This window comes from Hylobates moloch, unplaced genomic scaffold (genome assembly GCF_009828535.3).
Source record: "Hylobates moloch isolate HMO894 unplaced genomic scaffold, HMol_V3 SCAFFOLD_1, whole genome shotgun sequence".
NCBI classification, from domain to species: Eukaryota; Metazoa; Chordata; class Mammalia; order Primates; family Hylobatidae; genus Hylobates; species Hylobates moloch.
Window position 1 is genome coordinate 17,185,548 of NW_026652276.1, and position 21,466 is coordinate 17,207,013.

The following is a 21,466-nucleotide window of genomic DNA, read 5'->3' on the forward strand; positions in this document are numbered from 1 at the left end:
TCACAGCTGATATGACAGGAGGTGGAGCTCACTGGTAATGCTCGCTCACCTGCCACTCACCTCCTGCTGTGTGGCCCATTTCCTAACAGGCCACGGATTGGTACTGTTCCATGACCTGGGGGTTGGGGACCCCTGATTTAAGGTAATTCGACTTGGGTTTCCTTGTACTTGCAGACAAAATGAGCTGATATGCCTATACCAACAGCTCTTCCCATAAGAAGATCCATGGTTGGCACCAACTTTTTCTCCAAGACGATAGTGACATGCAATGCCACAGACATTCCACGGCATGTGCACGAACTGTGCTTCTGTTTCTCAGTGAAGACACTGGATGCCTTTGGACACTTTCTCCTCTCTCTTTGCCCTTGTATTTGCAGCGTCCCTTCCCCATTCCCACCTAGTTTAGCTTAAACTACCACATGTGAAATGTCGAGTAGGCATGGGAAAGTCTCTCCAAGTATGAGTGTTTCTGCAAGTCAATTTTCAGTCACAAAACATTTTTTATTAGTAGAAATGTCTTTTTTTTTTTTTCTTTTTTTTTTTTTTGAGATGGAGTCTCACTCTGTTGCCCAGGCTGGAGTGCAGTGGTGCGATCTCGGTTCACTGCAAGCTCTGCCTCCTGGGTTCACGCCATTCTCCTGCCTCAGCCTCCTGAGTAGCTGGGACTACAGGCGCCCGCCACCACGCCCGGCTAATTTTTTGTATTTTTAGTAGAGACAGTGTTTCACCATGTTAGCCAGTATGGTCTTGATCTCCTGACCTCATGATCCACCCGCCTCGGCCTATCAAAGTGCTGGGATTACAGACGTGAGCCACCGTGCTTGGCCCTAGTAGAAATATCTTTAAAGTTAGATTTTGGTTGCATTCATATGATATAGCTTAAGGATAGTGCACCTGAAGCAAGGTCTTGCAGAGTGGCTGCAGATAGAGTGGAAGATCTCTCAAGAGTGCTTTCACCCTACTGTACCTGCAGAACCAGCTCAGTCTGATTCAACCTTGTCAATAAGAAAATGTAACAAAATGATAAATCTGATGAGTTTTTTTTCTTTTTTTTTTTTTTTTTTTTTGAGATGAAGTTTTCTTCCTGTTGCTGAGGCTGGAGTGCAATGGCACGGTCTCGACTCACTGCAACCTCCGCCTCCCAGGCTCAAGCAATTCTCCTGACTCAGCCTCCCAAGTAACTGGGATTCCAGGTGCCCACCACCATACCTGGCTAATTTTTGTATTTTTAGTAGAGACAGGGTTTTGCCATGTTGGCCAGGCTGGCCTCAAACTCCTGACCTCAGGTGATCTTCCTGCCTCGGCCTCCCAAAGTGCTGGGATTACAGGTGTGAGCCACCACACCCAGCCATCTGATGAGTTGTTTTTCAGTTGCAGAGGACACCCAGGTTGCAAGTCATATAACCTGAGCATGCCCAGATAAATCAAGCATGCCCAATTCATGACCCTAGAGCCAGCCAGATAGAAAAAGTCAACCACTTAGGAACTTAAGTACCCAGATAGAGGAACAGGGACCAAATTAAGAAGCAAGGGGCCAGGTGCGATGGCTCGCACCAGTAATCCCAACACTTTGCAAGGCCAAAGCAGGAGGATCCCTGAAGCCAGGAGTTCAAGACCATCCTGGGCAGCACAGTGAGACCTCAGTCTACCAGAAATAAAAAATTAGCCACACGTAGTGGCAGACTCCTGCAGTCCCAGCTCCTGGGGAGGCTGAGGTGGGAGGATTGCTTGACCCCAGGAAGTTGAGGCTACAGTAAGCCATGACCACAGGACTGCATTCCAGCCTGGATGACAGAATGAGACACTGTCTCAAACAAAAAAAAAAATCAAAATTAAAATTTTTATTTTGAATTTTTTTTTTTTTTTGAGATAGAGTCTCGCTCTGTCACCCAGACTGGAATGCAGTGGCATGATCTCGGCTCACTGCAAGCTCCACCTCCTGGGTTTACGTCATTCTCCTGCCTCAGCCTCCTGAGTAGCTGGGACTACAGGCACCCGCCACCACGCCTGGCTAATTTTTTGTATTTTTAGTAGAGAGGGGGTTTCACCATGTTAGCCAGGATGGTCTTGATCTCCTGACCTTGTGATCCACCCACCTCAGCCTCCCAGAGTGCTGGGATTACAGGTGTGAGCCACAGCACCTGGCCCAAAATTAAAAATATTTTAAAGCCTTTCTGAAATGTTTAACTAAAATGCATTAATTTAAGGATAAAACCTTGTAACATTTATTATTTCCTTTGAAAAAATCCTTTAACATCAACTTTTTTTTTTTTTGGTACAGAATCTCGCTCCCGTCGTTCAGGGTGGAGTGCAGTGGCTCAATCTCGTCTCATTGCAACCTCCACCTCCTGGGTTCAAGCGATTCTCCATCCTCAGCCTCCAGAGTAGCTAGGATTACAGGCATGTGCCACCACGCCCAGCTAATTTTTGTATTTTTAGTAGAGACGGGGTTTTGCTATGTTGGCCAGGCTGGGCTTGAACTCCTGACCTCAGGTGATCCACCTGCCACAGCCTCCCAAAGTGCTAGGATTACAGGCATGAGCCACCTCGCCTTGCCAACTTTTTAAATGTTTTTTTTCTTGAGACGGAGTCTCGCTCTGTTCCCAGACTGGAGTGCAGTAGCATGTTCTTGGCTCACTACAAGCTCCGCCTCCCGGGTTCACACCATTCTCCTGCCTCAGCCTCCCGAGTAGCTGGGACTACAGGTGCCTACCACCACACCTGGCTAATTTTTTGTATTTTTAGTAGAGACGGAGTTTCACCATGTTAGCAAGGATGGTCTTGATCTCCTGACCTCATGATCCACCCGCCTCAGCCTCCCAAAGTGCTGGGATTACAGGCATGAGCCACCGCGCCCCGGCCGCCAACTTTTTTTTTTTTTTTTCAGATGGCGTCTCAATCTGTTGCCCAGGCTGGAGTCCAGTGGTGTGATCTCTGCTCACTGCAACCTCCGCCTCCCAGGTTCAAATGATTCTCCTGCCTCAGTCTCCCAAGTAGCTGGGATTATAGGTATGTGCCACCAAGCCTGGCTAGTTTTTGTATTTTTAGTAGAGATGAGGTTTCGCCATGTTGGCCAGGCTGGTCTCGAACTCCTGACCTCAAGTGATCCACCCTCCTTGGCCTCCCAAAGTGCTGGGATTACAGGTGTGAGCCACCATGCCCGGCCCAATATCAACTTTTAATGTAGGTAAAAATTTACTCATTCTTTGCAGTCTCTGTTGCTAACTAAAGCAAATGATGATAATTCTATTTTGAGAAGTTTAAAATTTTTTCTCTTATATTTCTGAGTCTAAGTAGAGATTGCCATTTTCAAAGAACCACTGCTTGTTCCTCTAGCTACTGGTGATGGGGCACATGATCTGCTGAGTATTTTCAAGTATGCTTCTGGGACTTCCATCATATTCATAGATTAACTATAGAAAATAGACAACGTTTTCGCTATGGTAATACCACCTTATCTTTCTGTTACTTTTTTGTTTACAGTGTGTCTTGGTATACATATCACATTTTATTTTTCATTTATCTGTGAGGTAGACTTCATTATACTGATATTTTAAAAGTGAATAACGAGGCCAAGCAGGGTGGCTCACACCTGTAATCCTAGCACTTTGGGAGGCCAAGGCGGGTGGATTGCCTGAGTTAAGGAGTTGGAGACCAGCCTGGGCAACATGGCGAAACCCTGTCTCTACTAAAAATACAAAAAAATTAGCCGGGTATGGTGGCTTGGCACACGCCTGTAATCCCAGCTACTTGGGAGGCTGAGGCAGGAGAATCACCTGAACCCAGGAGGCAGAGGTTGCAGCGAGCCGAGATCGTGCCACTGCATGCCAGCCTGGGTGACAAAGCAAGACTCTACCTAAAAAAAAAAAGTAAATAAATGAATAAAACGAAAAGAGAATAATGAGCATGAAAATTCACAATTAGTTAATTAAAAAGTGGGACTTGAACTCAGGTTTTTGAATGGCTAGTTTAGTTCCTTTAAGAATGATATTCGGCTGGGCACGGTGGCTCATGCCTGTAATCCCAACACTTTGGGAGGCCAAGGCAGGCGGATCACAAGGTCAGGAGATTGAGACCATTCTGGCACTAACACGGTGAAACCCTGTCTCTACTAAAAGCACCAAAAATTAGCCAGGCGTGTTGGCACGTGCCTGTGCTCCCAGCTATGCAGGAGGCTGAGACAGGAGAACTGCTTGAACCCGGGAGGCGGAGGTTGTAGTGAGCAGAGATCGTGCCACTGCACTTCAGCCTGGGCCACAGAGCGAGACTCCATCTCAAAAAAAAAAAAAAAAAAAAAAATTCTTCTCCATACACTGATACATGGTCATCTGAAGAACATCCCTGACAGCGTCCCCTGGGAGGAATTCATCTGAGCAATATCAAAGTGGCACAGACTCTGCTACTTATTAACTTTGGTTGTCATGATTTTAGACTATGATGAAACGATTGCTTCTATTTTAATAGGATAATAGCAAATATTTAAAGAACAATTCCCACAAAACTTCTCTTTGTCCCACGTTGCTTCTTAAAACTTTAAATGTATTAGGTTGATGCAAAAGTAATTGAGGTTTTTGCAATTACGTGGCAATAATTTTTTTCACCAACCTAATAACTGAGTCTCAAATACCCTAGGCCTCCCATTTCTACACAAATAGGAGTAACTATATGGTGCCTGCAAGGAGCAACATCCATCTTCCCTAGAAGTTTTTAAACACATCAACAGGGGCCAGTGAAATGCCTCTTGTCTGGACTTCCTCTCCTCCAACAAGATCAAAAGAAAGCTTGAAATATCTCTCCTTCTCCACCCTCCAGCCTGCAAAGTCTCACCACCACTGCCATGAATCCCCCAGGATGAATCTCAAGTCCCATAATCTTGTGCGTGTCAATCACCCTAATAAGACCCAGATTCTCAGGTCATCTGGAATCTTCCTCACTTGAACCCCCATAGAGCTCTGCACAGCCCCTGTCTGGCCCTATGTTCTACTCCTCCCCAGCTCTTAGACCCTTTTCCACACTGCCCTCTGCAATTCATCGTCCATCCTTTATAAAATCCCTGTACCCTCAGGCTGGGTGCAGTGGCTCACGCCTGTAATCCCATCACTTTGGGAGGCCGAGGTGGGCAGCTCACGATGTCAGGAGTTCAAGACCAGCCTAGCCAATATGGTGAAAACCCGTCCCCATTAAAAAACACAAAAAATTAGCTGGGCATGGTGATGTGCACCTGTAGTCCCAGCTACTCAGGAGGCTGAGGAAGGAGAATCACTTGAACCCAGGAGGCGGAGGTTGCAGTGAGCCAAGATCATGCCATTGCACTCTAGCCTGGGCAAGAGTGCTAGACTCCATCTCAAAAATCATAATCATAATCATAATCCCTGTACCCTCAAGCTATCTCTAAATACCCCCCTTTACTTTTCTATCTCTTTTTTTTTTGAGACAGAGTCTTGCTCTGTCACCAGGCAGTAGTGCGGTGGCACAATCTCGGCTCACTATAACCTCCGCCTCCCAGATTCAAGCGATTCTCCTGCCTTAGCCTCCCGAGTAGCTGGGACTACAGACATGCACCACAGGCCCGGCTAATTTTTGTATTTTTAGTAGAGAAGAGGTTTCACCATGTTGGCCAGGATGGTCTTGATCTCCTGATCTCGTGATCCACCCGCCTCAGCCTCCCAAAGTGCTGAGATTACGGGCAGGAGCCACCGTGCCTGGCCTCCTCCTTCTCTATCTCTAAATACACTCCACACACACACACCGCTTTTTTTTTTTTTTCTAGCTCTAGCTATAGCTATAACCTGGCTCTCCCCTGAGGACACTGTTTCCCCTGCAGCCTCTCATCCAATGATCCTTTTTCTCCTGTAGCCCTTGTATCACTTGGATGTCTAATTAGCATCTCAAGGCTAACATGTCCAAATGGAATCCTGATCTTCCCGCACAAAATGCCTCCACCACAGACTTCCTTATTTTATAGATGGCAACTCCATCCTTTCCAGTTGCTCAGGTTGAAAGCCTTGGAATCAGGCCGGGCGCGGTGGCTCATGCCTGTAATCCCAGCACTTTGAGAGGCTGAAGCATGCGGACCACTTGAGGTCAGGAGTTTGAGACAAGCCTGGCCAACACGGCGAAACCACGTCTCTACTAAAAATACAATTATTAGCCAGGCCTGGTGGCGCATGCCTGTAGTCCCAGCTACTAGGGAGGCTGAGGCAGGAGAAACACTTGAACCCGGGAGGTGGAGGTTGCAGTGAGCGGAGATTTCAAGATTGTGCCACTGCACTCCAGCCTGGGTTGACAGAGTGAAACTCTGTCTCCAAACAAAATAAAGCAAAAACTTGGAGTGGTGCTTGGTTCCCTTTTCTTTCACACTCCACATTGAATCTGTAAGGAAATTCCGTTGGCTCTACTTTTCGGATATATCCAGACTCCAAGTTCTTCTCACTACCCCCGCTCCTCCCTGCACAGTAATCCATATGATTCCCTGCCTGGATGACCGCAATGGCATCTCTAAATCTCCCTGCTTCCACCTGAGTCTGTTCTACCTTCCCGGAGTGTATTCTCAACCCAGCAGCCTGAGTAATCCTTTGAATTCATAAATCAGATTATGTCGTCACTCTGCAGGAAAATTTCCAAAGACTCCCTGTTTAAACAAGAGTAGTACAAGCCACTTACAATGGCCCATCAGGCCCTACATGATCTGGGCCGCTGGACCCTCGGATCTCTCACTCTCACTGGCTACTCTGTTCTAGCCAGTCTGTACTCCCTGATCCTCCCTAGAGGAATTGGCAGGCACTGTCTGCCTTAGGGCATTTGAGCTCACCATTTCCTCTGCTTGAAACAGACTTTTCCCAGGTAGCTCCCACCCCAGTTTTCCCAATCCCTGCACGCTGCTTTTTGTTTTCTCTTAGCTCTCATCTGTTTTAACATAGATATAATTTTCTTATGCATTACACTTTTGTCCCCACCATCCATGAGAGTGTAATGTCAGAAGCTTGGCTCTTTCCTTATCTTGTTCACTAAGGTGTCCCAATGTCTTTCTAGAGACTAGTGACTAATTCCTAATCACCTCCCACAAACCTGCCTTACCACAGATTCCCCTGTCTCACTGGATGGCAACTCCATACATCTAGTGACCCAGGTCAATCTTGACCCTTTTCTCTGTTACACCACATCCAATCAGTCAGGAAATGTTGTTGGCTCCACCTTTAAAATAATTGCTCAGTAATTTTATGTTGAAGGATTGATTGATCCTTGTGAAGTTGGCTAATAACATGGCCCAATCTCAATATCACTAATCCTTTTACATATCCCACACTTTGACGCCCCATTGATTACGTGGGTATGCATGGGTAGTCTTCTCAACATTAATATTGAATCTACATTTGCTGGGCTTGACTTCTACTTTGAATTTATAGACTTCATTAACTTCCTAAGTGCTGGGACTGTATGCAAGATACTTTATAGGTCTCATAGGTCCAGTTTAGTTCTTCTAGCTATGAGGGCTTTGTAAGTGTTAGTTAATGGTAATGCAGATAGTGACTTCACAATCAGCAGTCAGTCAGAACTCAGAGTTCTTGAGATCCTGAGTCCATCCAAATGAACACATCTTTTTTTTTTTTTTTTTTTAAATATAGGGTCTTGCTTTGTCACCCGGGCTGGAGTCCAGTGGCACAATCAGGACTTACTGCAGCCTCAGCCTCCCAGGGCAAGTGATCCTCTTACCTCAGCCTCCAGTATAGCTGAGACTAGGCTACAGGTGCTAGTCCGGGCGACAGAGCAAGATTCTGTCTCAAAAAACAAACAAACAAAAAAAAACAACAACAAAAAAACAAATCTTTACTGCATGACTATACCAAGAATTCTACTGGATGCTGGAGATTAACAAAATGTGTTTTAAATCACATCATCTGATAGGGTACATATATTTAAACAAATAATCTCAGTACAGTGTGATAAATAGAATATGAATATTGATACAAGGTGAGAGTAATTAACTCAGGGTAAGTCAGAGTTCACCAGGAACACGATATGGGGAAAGATATTCCAAGCAAGGAAAATTGAACAAGTGTTTTTTGTTTGCTGTTAGGCTTCTGTCCTTTATTATTAGTGTTCGTGCTTTTGGCCATAAGAATAAGAGAGTAGGTAGTGGGGGGTGTGGATTCAATTCATGAATCAGAATGCATACATTGGGTAAGTATTCGGATTTCCAAGGTCTCCTGCAAAATTTTTATGTATGATGATTCAAATATCAAAAAAGGACTGTATTAATTTAGTCAAGTTTTGACTCAGGATGCTTTTGGCAAGGTTTGCATGAATAATACTATTTCATGTGCCTGATGCCAAAACTGAAATATTAATAGACTGTGTTAAGATTTAAATCTAGTTATAAACATGTCTCTAAGATGCATGATAATTAAGAGAAAAAATAATCTGAAGCAGTTTCTTTCTGTGAACCATTAGAACTGCGAACAGCTACAATCTGTCTGCGTTTTCCTTGAAAGTAAAATCACAAAACTACAAAGAATAGAAGTGCCTATTCCTATACAACAGCCTGGGTATAGTTCTGTTTTAACTCTGTTTTAGGAAATTTTGACCACTTGTTATGGCAACATTTTCTTCTGGATCTGTAACTTACTCTAGACACTGCTTTTCTAATGAGCATGGGTAAATATATTCACATCTTTACAAAACTAAAAATAAGCAACAAATTTCACCTTTCCCAGAAAATTCTGTGCTTCTTTTGACATTTTTAAGCTATTTTTTAAAAAGCAGGACTGGATGAGAGTACTGACTCTAGCACAAACTAAGCAATTATCTCTGAGAGCCTGTTTCCCTAGCGGCAAAATGGAAATAGGATTTGTCTTATCTCACAAAGTGTTTGTGAGGCCCAATGAGACAAGCAACCTTAAAGGACATCATAAATACTAAAACAGCATATGTGAACAAAAACTTGTATACTAATTTCATAGCAGCATTATTCATAATAGTCAAAAAATGGAGGTTGAGCACTGTGGGTCATACCTGTAATCTCAACACTTTGACAGACCACGGCAGGCAGGTTGCTTGAGGCCAGGAGTTCGGGACCCTGTCTCTACACAAAATTAAAAAGTTAAAATTAAAAAATTATCTAGGTATGGTGGTGTGGTCTGTAGTCCTAGCTACTTGGGAGGCAGAGGTGGGAGGATGGCTTGAGCCCAGGAGTTCAAGGCTACTGCACTCCAGCCTGGGTGACCGAGCGAGACCTTATCTATATTACAAAAAAAAAAAAAAAAGTAGAAATAACTTAAATGTCCATCAGTTGATGAATGGATAATGTGTCATACCCATGCAATGGAATATTAATCAGCCATGAAAAGGCATGAAGTACTGATACCTGTTAACAACATGGATGAACCTTGAACACATTTTGCTAAGTAAAAGGAGCTAGACACAAAAAGCCACATTTATATTATTCCATTTATATGAAATGTCCAACGTAGGTAAATTCATAGCTGCAGAAAGTAAATTAGTGGTTGGCAAGGGCTGGGGGCTGATGGATACAGGAGTGAGGAAAACATTTTGATATTAGAGATGATGGCCATACAACTCTATGAATATTTTACAAACCACTGATCTGTATGCTTTAAAAGGATGAATTTATGGTATGTAAATTACACCTAAGTTTTTTAAATTATTCAAATACAATATCAAATATTTAATTGTTATTGTCATTTAGGATTCTCTTGATTTCCAAGTGAAGAAGAGTCCTTCTCTCAGAATATGATACAGTTTTTTTTTCCTTAAAACTTCTCTCTAGGCAGCCGGGCATGGTGGCTGACGCCTGTAATCCCAGCACTTTGGGAGGCCGAGGCTGGCGGATCACTTGAGGTCAGGAGTTTGAGACCAGCCTGGCCAACATGGTGAAACCGTGTCTCTACTAGAAATACAAAAAAATTAGCCGGGCGTGGTGGCGTGCATCTGTAATCCCAGCTACTGGGGAGGCTGAGGGAGGAGAATCGCTTGAACCCGGAAGGCAGAGGCTGCAGTGAGCCAAGATCACACCACTGTGCTCCAGCCTGAGCAACAAAGTGAGACTCCACCTGAAAACAAACAAAGAAACAAACAACAACAAAAAAACTTCTTTCCAAAGTACTTAAAGCTGCCTCACCAGGCTTCCAGACAATAACTGAGGAAGCAATTGGTACTTAAAAGAAAGCAGGGGTAGAAGGCATGGATAGAGTTTATAAACATGGCTACATATAATAAGATCTCCTTCCTCTGTCAGACGAACATCATGAAGAAGTAGAATTTCCTCGTATTAATACAATGCCTTCAGGGACTAGATGTGTGGTCATATCACTTTTTACTCAAAGTTGCACTTACTATTTATTTTGAGCCAATTTCATCTCGGTAAAAACGTGTGTGTGTGTGTGTGTGTGTGCGTCTGCGTGTGTATGACTGTGTGTGTGTGTGGGTCTGTGTGCCTTTGTTGGGGGTGGATGGGTGTGTGTTTCTGTGTGTGTTGGGGGTATGTATGTGTGGGTGGGTATGTGAGTGTGTGTCTGTGTGTAGGGGGTGGGTTTATGTGTCTGTGTTGGGGGGTGGATGGATGTGTGTGTGTGTGTTGGGGGTATGTATGTCTAAGTGTTGTGTCTGTGTGTGTGTGTGTGTGTGTGTGCTTGCATATAAGGGAAAAATGTGGAGACAGAACACAATTTGGCCGCTGCTCCTGTCTCCATACCACTAAAGGTCACCAGATTCTTACCATATCACATGTTTTAGAAGAGTTTTTCCTTCATTTCTAGACATTCTGAATAACTGGTTTAAAAAATAATCTGTCAGCAGAAGATAAAGGATCAAACCATGTTATATTAAAACTTTCACTAAATTACATAATGTGATCATCCCTAATGCAACACAATATTTATTTCCTAGTTACAAACTATTTTCAAACAATAAGGAACATAATTTTATTTGGTTTGGTCATTTTGTAAGTATTATACAAAGAAGAAATATAGATCAGACCAAAAAATACTTCTGGTAACATGAGAACATGAGTTTCAAAGAGAATTAATTTATCGTGCTGAGTATTATACTTTTTCACCCACGAGAATAGCATGGAGCAGTAGGTGAATTTAAAAAGAAATTTTAAATGATTTCTTGGAGAGTTTAAGTATGGGTATAAAAGTGAAAACTGGTTAAAAAGAAGCATACAAGGCCAGGCACGGTGGCTCACGCCTATAATTCCAGCATTTTGGGAGGCCGAGGCAGGCAGATCATGAGATCAGGAGTTCAAAATCAGCCTGGCCAACATTGTGAAACCCCGTCTCTATTAAAAATACAAAAATTGGCCAGGCGCAGTGGCTCAACGCCTGTAATCCCAGCACTTTGGGAGGCCGAGGCAGGTGGATCACCTGAAGTCAGAAGTTCAAGACCAGGCTGGTCAACATGGTGAAATCCCGTCTCTACTAAATACACAAAAATTAGCCGGCCATGGTGGTGGGTGCCTGTAATCCCAGTTACTCGGGAGGCTGAGGCAGGAGAATCACTTGAACCCGGGCGGCAGAGGTTGCAGTGAGTCAAGATCGCATCATTGTGCTCCAGCCTGGGCAACAAGAGCGAAACTTCGTCTCAAAAAAAAAAAAAATTAGCTGGGCATGGTGGTGCGTTCCTGTAATCCCAGCTACTTGGGAGGCTGGGGCAGGAGAACTGCTTGAACCAGGACCCAGGAGGTGGAGGTTGCAGTAAGCTGAGATCGCACCACTGCACTCCAGCCTAGGCTAGAGAGAGAGAGACTCCGTCTCAAAATAAAAAAAATAAAAAAAAGCAGCATACAAAAAGTGCTCCCATTTCTGTTGTCTTCAGTGTGTAAACATGGAAAAAAGGGGATGTGGATGGCTGTTAATGGCAGCCGTCTCAAAAAGGGTGGCAGGTGGGTGGTCTTGACTTCTTTATGTGTATGTGTATTTTCTGACTTCCCTGTAATAAAGAAGTAAAAAAAGATGGAGTCTTATTATAAGAGAAAAGTTGATTGCAAATAAAAACACTGTCATTGTTTTAATTCACTTTACAAAAAGATGCACCCCCCCCCCCCCCCCAATAAGTCTAGCTTCACTATGATTTTAGGAAAGCTGATATAAAACAGCCAGGCGCGGTGGCTCACGCCTGTAATTCCAGCACTTTGGGAGGCCGGGACAGGCAGATCACAAGGTCGGGAGTTCGAGATCAGCCTGGCCTACATGGCGAAACCCTGTCTCTACTAAAAAAAAAAAAAAAAATACAAAAATTAGCCAGCCATGGTGGCATATGCCTATAATCCCAGCTACTCGGAGGCTGAGGCAGGAGAATTGCTTGAACCTGGGAGGCAGAGGTTGCAGTGAGCCAGGATTGCGCCACTGCGCTCCAGCCTGGGCAACAGACAAGATTCCATCTCAAAACAAAACAAAACAAAAAAAATTCAGAGTAAAACAAGGACAATTTGGTCAGATTAAGCAAGATACATACAAAATGAGTTCCTTCAAAAGATAGACATCTGTCGAGTCATTTATACCACTTGACTAGATTTTTCGTTTTTCAGCTTTTTGGTAGTCATTAATGACTCAGCCTAAATTTTTTTTTTTTTTTTCCGAGACGGAGTCTTGCTCTGTGGCTCAGGTTGGAGTGCAGTGGTGCGATCTCGGCTCACTGCAAGCCCCACCTCCTGGGTTCACGCCATTCTCCTACCTCAGCCTCCCAAGTAGCTGGGACTACAGGTGCCTGCCACCACGCCCAGCTAATTTTTCGTATTTTTAGTAGAGATGGGGTTTCACCATGTTAGCCAGGATGGTCTCAATCTCCTGATCCACCTGCCTCGGCCTCCCAAAGTGCTGGGATTACAGGTGTGAGCCACCGCACCTGGCCGACTCAGCCTAAATTTAAGATGCATTTAGAGAAATGCTTTTTTATCACATTACAATGAGATTTTAAGAATAATTTGTAATTAGGACATTATGTGCAAACAGCAAATGACGTTGTTTATTCTTAAGTAGGTAGACTATTACTATTTACACAATTATTCGCTTTAGTAAAATATTTTTGTAGAAAACACAAAAGTAGGCCAGGGGCGGTGGTTCACGCCTGTAATCCCAGCACTTTAGGAGGCCGAGGCAGGCGGATCACAAGGTCAGGAGATCGAGACCATCCCGGCCAAACTAAAAATACAAAAAATTTAGCCAGGTGTGGTGGTGGGCGCCTGTAGTCTCAGCTACTCGGGAGGCTGAGGCAGGAGAATGGCGTGAACCTGGGAGGCAGAGCTTGCAGTGAGCCGAGATCGCGTCACTGCACTCCAGCCTGGGCAACAGAGCAAGACTCCATCTCAAAAAAAAAAAAGAAAAAAGAAAACACAAAAGTAAATTTGTCTATAATATGTACAAATGTAGTAATTTCATTTGATTCTTACATATTCATTAAACATAAAGAAGACCAACCATCCAATACACTTAGACTTATCTCTTCCCTGACACCATCTGGTTGCCCAAAATTGATCTTTCAAAATATTAAGACATGTCTCACCCATAACATAAATTCCCGTTTATTTAGCATCAGATAAAGAAAAACTCAAATAACCAGAAATTTTTAGCAGATAAACTGCCACTACACAAAACTGATATCAAGAATTTATTCAGGAACTTATCCTACTTACATATTCACACAAGTACATAAATTTATATTTACAATTTTGTTAATTGAAGCATTGCTGCAAATAGCAAGTAACTGGACACAGCCAACATGTCCATCAATTCTCAGCTGGTTATGTTAAATTAGGGTAGATCCAAATGATAGACTATTATGCGTTCATTAAAAAAACTCAGGGAGATCTCCAATATATGTTCAGTGAAAAATATAAGGTATAAAGCAATAGTTATTATAGGATCTACATGTGTAAAACAATAATATACATATAGATACATATATGCATGAAAAATATCTGGCAGGACACTTAAGAAAATATAATTACTGGCCAGCCACGGTGGCTCACGCCTGTAATCCCAGCACTTTGGGGGGCCAAGGCAGGTGGATCACCTGAGGTCAGGAGTTTGAGACCAGCCGGGCCAACATGGTGAAACCTCATCACTACTAAAAATACAAAAAATTAGCCGGGCGTGATGGTGGGCACCTGTAATCCCAGCTATCGGGAGGCTGAGGCAAGAGAATCGCTTGAATCTGGGAGGCAGAGGTTGCAGTGAGCTGAGATGGCACCATTGCAATCCAGCTTGGGCGACAACAGCGAGACTCCATTTCAAAAAAAAAAGAAAAGAAAAAGAAAATATAATTACTTCTGAAAAAATAGGGCTGGTACTGCAATAGTCTTGTGCAAGAAAAGAAAAAAAAAAGACAGCAGGGTTGGAAGACAGGGTTAAGATCAAATGCTGTGTTTTAGTTTATTTCTTTCAATTCTGTTCAAGTTATATATTTACGCATTTTTTTATTATACTTTAAGTTCTAGGGTACATGTGCACAACGTGGTTTGTTACATATGTATACATGTGCCATGTTGGTGTGCTACACCCATTAACTCATCATTTACATTAGGTATATCTCCTAATGCTATCCCTCCCCCCTCCCCCCACCCCACAACAGGCCCTGCTGTGTGATGTTCCCCTTCCTGTGTCCAAGTGCTCTCATTGTTCAATTCCCACTTATGAGTAACAACATGCAGTGTTTGGTTTTTTGTCCTTGCGATAGTTTGCTGAGAATGATGGTTTCCAGTTTCATCCATGTCCCTACAAAGGACATGACTCATCCTTTTTTATGGCTGCATAGTATTCCATGGTGTATATGTGCCACATTTTCTTAACCAGTCTATCACTGATGGACATTTGGGTTGGTTCCAAGTCTTTGATATTGTGAATAGTGCCACAATAAACATACGTGTGCATGTGTCTTTAAAGCAGCATGATTTATAATCCTTTGGGTATATACCCAGTAATGGGATGGCTGGGTCAAATGTATTTCTAGTTCTAGATCCTTGAAGAATTGCCACACTGTCTTCCACAATGGTTAAACTAGTTTACAGTCCCATCAACAGTGTCAAAGTGTTCCTATTTCCCCACATCCTCTCCAGCACTTATTGTTTCCTGACTTTTTAATGATGGCCATTCTAACTGGTGTGAGATGCTATCTCATTGTGGTTTTGATTTGCATTTCTCTGATGGCCAGTGATGATGAGCATTTTTTCATGTGTCTGTTGGCTGCATAAACGTCTTCTTTAGAGAAGTGTCTGTTCATATCCTTCGCCCACTTTTTGATGGGGTTGTTTTTTTCTTGTAAATTTGTTTGAGTTCTTTGTAGATTCTGGATATTAGCCCTTTGTCAGATGAGTGGATTGCAAAAATTTTCTCCCATTCTGTAGGTTGCCTGTTCACTCTGATGGTAGTTTCTTTTGCTGTGCAGAAGCTCTTTAGTTTAATTAGATCCCATTTGTCAATTTGGCTTCTGTTGCAATTGCTTCTGGTGTTTTAGACATGAAGTCCTTGCCCATGCCTATGTCCTGAATGGTATTGCCTAGGTTTTCTTCTAGGGTTTTTATGGTTTTAGGTCTAACATTTAAGTCTTTAATCCATCTTGAATTAATTTTTGTATAAGGTGTAAGAAAGGGATCCAGTTTCAGCTTCAAGGCTGGTTCAACATATGCAAATCAATAAACGTAATCCAGCATATAAACAGAAGCAATGACAAAAACCACATGATTATCTCAATAGATGCAGAAAAGGCCTTTGACAAAATTCAACAGCGCTTCATGATAAAAATTCTCAATAAATTAGGTATTGATGGGACATACCTCAAAATAATAAGAGCTATTTATGATAAACCCACAGCCAAATTCATACTGAATGGGCAAAAACTGGAAGCATTCCCTTTGAAAACTGGCACAAGACAGGGATGCCCTCTCTCACCACTCCTATTTGACATAGTGTTGGAAGTTCTGGCCAGGGCAATCAGGCAGGAGAAAGAAATAAAGGGTATTCAATTAGGAAAAGAGGAAGTCAAATCGTCCCTGTTTGCAGATGACATGATTGTATATTTAGAAAACCCCATTGTCTCAGCCCAAAATCTCCTTAAGCTGATAAGCAACTCCAGCAAAGTCTCAGGATACAAAATCAATGTGCAAAAATCACAAGCATTCCTATACACCAATAACAGACAAACAGAGAGCCAAATCATGAGTGAACTCCCATTCACAATTGCTTCAAAGAGAATAAAATACCTAGGAATCCAATTTACAAGGGATGTGAAGGACCTCTTCAAGGAGGACTACAAACCACTGCTCAACAAAATAAAAGAGGACACAGACAAATGAAGAACATTCCATGTTCATGGATAGGAAGAATCAATATTGTGAAAATGGCCATACTGCCCAAGGTAATTTATAGATTCAATGCCATCCCCATCAAGCTACCAATTACTTTCTTCACAGAATTGGAAAAAAGTACTTTAAAGTTCATATGGAACCAAAAAAGAGCCCACATTGCCAAGTCAACCCTAAGCCAAAAGAACAAAGCTGGAGGCATCACACTACCTGACTTCAAACTATACTACAAGGCTACAGTAACCAAAACAGCATGGTACTGGTACCAAAATAGAGATATAGACCAATGAATGGAACAGAACAGAGCCTTCAGAAATACCACCACACATCTACAACCATCTGACCTTTGACAAACCTGACAAAAACAAGAAATGGGGAAAGGATTCCCTATTTAATAAATGATGCTGGGAAAACTGGCTAGCCATATGTAGAAAGCTAAAACTAGATCCCTTCCTTATGCATTTTTAATACTAAGATTTTTAGAAAAATGCCACACACTTTGTAAAAATTTAGTCTAATTTTCTACAACTCTTATATATGATAAATTTTAAAATTAAATTTTATTCATAATGATGTCTTAGAAGGATTGCAAGTTACTTAAGTGTTTTCTAAATCATTAAAGAAAAGGTAAATTAAGTTCAATATGGTTTTATGTCAAGCCTTTTTTAACGTTGTGTTTCTTTTTTTTTTCTTTTTTTTTAAGACAGAGTTTCATTCTTGTTGCCCAGGCTGGAGTGCAATGGTGCGATCTCAGCTCATTGCAACCTCTGCCTCCCGGGTTCAAGTGATTCTTCTGTCTCAGCCTCCTGAGTAACTGGGATTACAGGCATGTACCACCACGCTCAGCTAATTTTGTATTTTTTAGTAGAGATAAGGTTTCTCCATGTTGGTCAGGCTGGTCTCAAACTCCCAATCTCAGGTGATCCTCCTGCCTCAGCCTCCCAAAGTGCTAAGTTTTATGTTGTATTTCTATGGAAATTTATTATATATAACATATATATTTTTATATACAGACATATATAATATATAAAGAGTTGGTTACCAAATCTTATGTGTATATCAATTAACCAGAACACTTCCTTCCTAAACATTTTGAATAAATATACATATTCAAAATTAGAAGGTTAATGTGGTTTTATTTGAAAGGCATATTTAATTATACAGTGTTTTGTTGATATTTATTTGTAGTTACTTTTTAGTAATGTTATCTCATCTCTGCCTGCATTATGTTTTACGTCTGTTCTCTGCAATTGCATTGCAAATCTTTAAGGGAAGCCACTTGCCTCACAAGTACTACGGCACCTAGTATATACCAGGCACTCAGGATTTGCTGAATATGTGAACTGATTAATAACAAAACTGTTACCATGTATTTGAGAGTATATATATTCCTTTTTTTTTTGAGACGGAGTCTCACTTTGTCACCCAGGCTGGAGTGCAGTTGTGCGATCTCGGCTCACTGCAAGCTCCGCCTCCGGGGTTCACGCCATTCTCCTGCATCAACCTCCTGAGTAGCTGGTACTACAGGCGCCCGCCACCATGCCTGGCTAATTTTTTTGTATTTTTAGCAGAGAGGGGGTTTCACCATGTTAGCCAGGATGGTCTCAATCTCCTGACCTTGTGATCCGCCCGCCTCAGCCTCCCAAAGTGCTGGGATTACAGACGTGAGCCACCACGCCTGGCTGAGAGTATATATATTCTTGGTGCAGATCCACTGAGAGTAAGAAAAATTGGGGGACTTTAAAAATTCAGAACTCTCAATTTTACACTACGTGATGTTTAATTTTATATGGCAATTTGACTGGGCCACAACGTGCCCAGATATTTGGTCAAACATTATTCTGAGTGTGTCAGTGGAGGAGTTTCTGGGTGACATTAACATTTAAGCAGGTATACTGAATAAAGCAGATTGCCCTCTCTAATGTGAGCAGGCCTCATTCAATCAGTAGAAGGTCTAAATATTAAATAGAACAAAAAGGCTGACCTCCCTCAGGAAAGAGAGAATTCCTCCTGCTTGTCTTTGAACTGCCACATTTTATTTTTTATATGTTTATTATATTTTATTGAGATGAAATCTCTGTCACCCAAGCTGGAGTGCAGTGGCGTGATCTCAGCTCATTGCAACTTCTGTCTCCTGGGTTCAGGCAATTCTCCTGCCTCAGCCTCTCTGAGTAGCTGGGATTACAGGTGCCAGCCACCATGCTTGGCTAATTTTTGTATTTTTAGTAGAGACAGGATTTCACCATGTTGGCCAGGCTGATCTTGAACTCCTGATTTCAAGTGATCTGCCTGCCTTGGCCTCCCAAAGTGCTGAGATTACAGGTGTGAGCCACCGCACCTGGCCATGTTTATTTTTGAGACAGAGTCTTTCTCTATCTCCAGGCCAGAGTACAGTGGCACAATCACAGCTCACTGCAGCCTTGGCCTCCCAGCAACACACCACCTTTCATCCATGTCTCTTAAACGTTCTGCTTTCCTTGGCTAATCTTCTCATTGTGTTCATTATCTTCTATACGGTTCCAAGACAACAGTCATTGTGTTTTTCTCAATAAAAGTGAATTGTTATGTAACCCATAGGGTAGACTTTTTCTGTCTGTCTTTCTGAGAGCCATTGCTCACAGAGTGATTCTTCTGGCCCCCAGTGGCCCATGGTGAGGTTCCATGTAACCAGAGAGGAAATAGAGAACTGTGTCTCTGCCTCTTACGGACACTGCCTCTCAGACCTTTGGCTAAAGCACTCATGCATGGTACTGCTTGAAGAGTGAAGCCAAAGCTTGCCTCTAGTAAGCCTCTCATCTCAGCCTCCTGAGTAGCTGGGACCACAGGTCCATGGCATCATACCCGGTTAATTTTTCATTTTTTTGTAGAGATAGGGTCTCACTATGTTGCCCAGGCTGGTCTCAAACTCCTGGGCACAGGCAATCCTCCTGCCTCAAGCTCTCACAGTGCAGGGATTACAGACATGAGCCACTACACCCATCCTGAACTGTCACATTTTACAGATAAAAACAAGTCACAGGCCAGGCAGGGTGGCTCATGCCTGTAATCCCAGCACTTTGGGAGGCTGCGGGGGGTGGATCATCTGAGGTCAGGAGTTTGAGACCAGCCTGACCAACATGGTGAAACCCTGTCTCTACTAAAAATACAAAAATTATCTGGGCATGGTGGCAGATGCCTGTAATCCCAGCTACTCGGGAGGCTATGGCAGAAGAATCACTTGAACTCAGGAGGTGGAGGTTGCAGTGAGCCAAAATCATGCCATTGCACTCCAGTCTGGGTGACAAGAGCAAGACTCTGTCTTAAAACAAAACAAGTCACAGGAATAGTCCAGATTTAAGTACAGTCATGTGCCACATAACAGTGTTTCAGTCAATGATAGACTGCGTATATCATAGTCCCATAAGATTATAACAACATGTTTTTACTGCATCTTTCCAATGTTTAGATCCACAAATACTAGTGGGGCACGGTAGCATGTTTATGTAGTCCCAGCTACTCTGGAGGCTGAGGCAGGAGGATCACCTGAGCCCAGGAGCTCAAGGTTGCAGTGAGCTATGATGGGGTCACTGCACTCCAGCCTGGGCAACAGAATGAGACCCCTGTCTCAAAAAAAATAATAAGGAATTTATTGCATCTTTTATGAGAAAAACCAAAGCCATCTGAAAATATCTGGGAAACAGGTGATTTTTGAGAAGATCATGAGATGAAACTAAACTTTCAGAAAAAAGAACAATTTGATGATAAAGTCAAAAGGGAGCATATGCAGACAGTGTTTACATATGCAAATAAACGGAGAGTGAACATTTTTAAAAATCACAGTACTTTTCTATTGTATATTGGTCTCAATTGACACGTGCAACATCTCCATGCAGTGATAGTAATTATTTTATAGATGAGAAATGTGAGGCTTAGAGGCTTCAGTGATTTTAGAATCCAAGACTCAATACCACGGCAACACACCACCTTTCATCCATGTCTCTTACACGTTCTGCTTTCCTTGGCTATTCTCATTGTGTTCACTATCTTCTATACAGTTCCAAGACAACAGTCGTTGTGCTTTTCTCAATAAAAGTGAATTGTTACGTAACCCATAGGGTAGACTTTTTCTCTCCATCTCTCTGAGAGATATCCATTGCTCGCAGAGTGATTCTTCTGGCCCCCCGTGGCCCATGGTGAGGGTTCTATGTAACCAGAGAGGACATAGATAGCTGTGTCTCTGCCTCTTATGGACACTGCCTCTCAGACCTTTGGCTAAAGTACCTATGCATGGTACTGCTTGAAGAGTGAAGCCAAAGCTTGCAAACAAAACAAAAGACATGCAAGTAATCATGGTATGGAGGGTATGTTTTTTAATTTGAATCTGAAGGCCTTTAGGTGATACACACTTGACTGCCTCTGACATTTGAAATACTTCTGTGGCCCCTGAAGGCATCTGAATTTGCAGCTCCAGAGGCAGGTCTTTACCTCTGGGGTTCTGGGTTTATTCCCAAGCTGCACTGAACAGAGGGAGTAGGGAGATGAGGAGAGAATCAAACACTGCACCCCTCATCTTGCTGCTCAGTTATCTTAAACTTCACTGTGGCTACAATTCCATGTGTCACTTCCTAGGAGAAGGGAACAGCCTCATGAGGACAAATCTCCAGCTTTCGGAGGGAGCTCTGCCTGCATCTCTCATTTCCCGTCTCCTCTCTCTCTCTCCTTTTAACCCTTTCCCCTTTACTGTCCCATTCCCTAATTTTTTCCCAGGACTTTCACCCCTCCCTAAAGAAATCATCAAGTAAATTCAGTTCCACAATCCCAGGCATGGAATGCCAACAGCAATAACAATAGTTAATGTGGATGGGGTTTATACTACGTGCCAGGTGCTATGTGCTTTAGCATTTTATATGATGCTCAAGGGAATTATGATTATTATTATTATTATTTTGAGACAGAGTCTCGCTCTGTTACCCAGGCTGGAGTGCAGTGGTGTGATCTCCGCTCACTGCAACCTCCGACTCCTGGGTTCAAGCAATTCTCCTGCCTCAGCCTCTTGAGTAGCTAGGACTACAGGCACGTGCCACCAAGCCTGGCTAATTTTTTGTATTTTTAGTAGAGACGGGGTTTCACCATGTCAGTCAGGATGGTCTCGATCTCCTGACCTTGTGA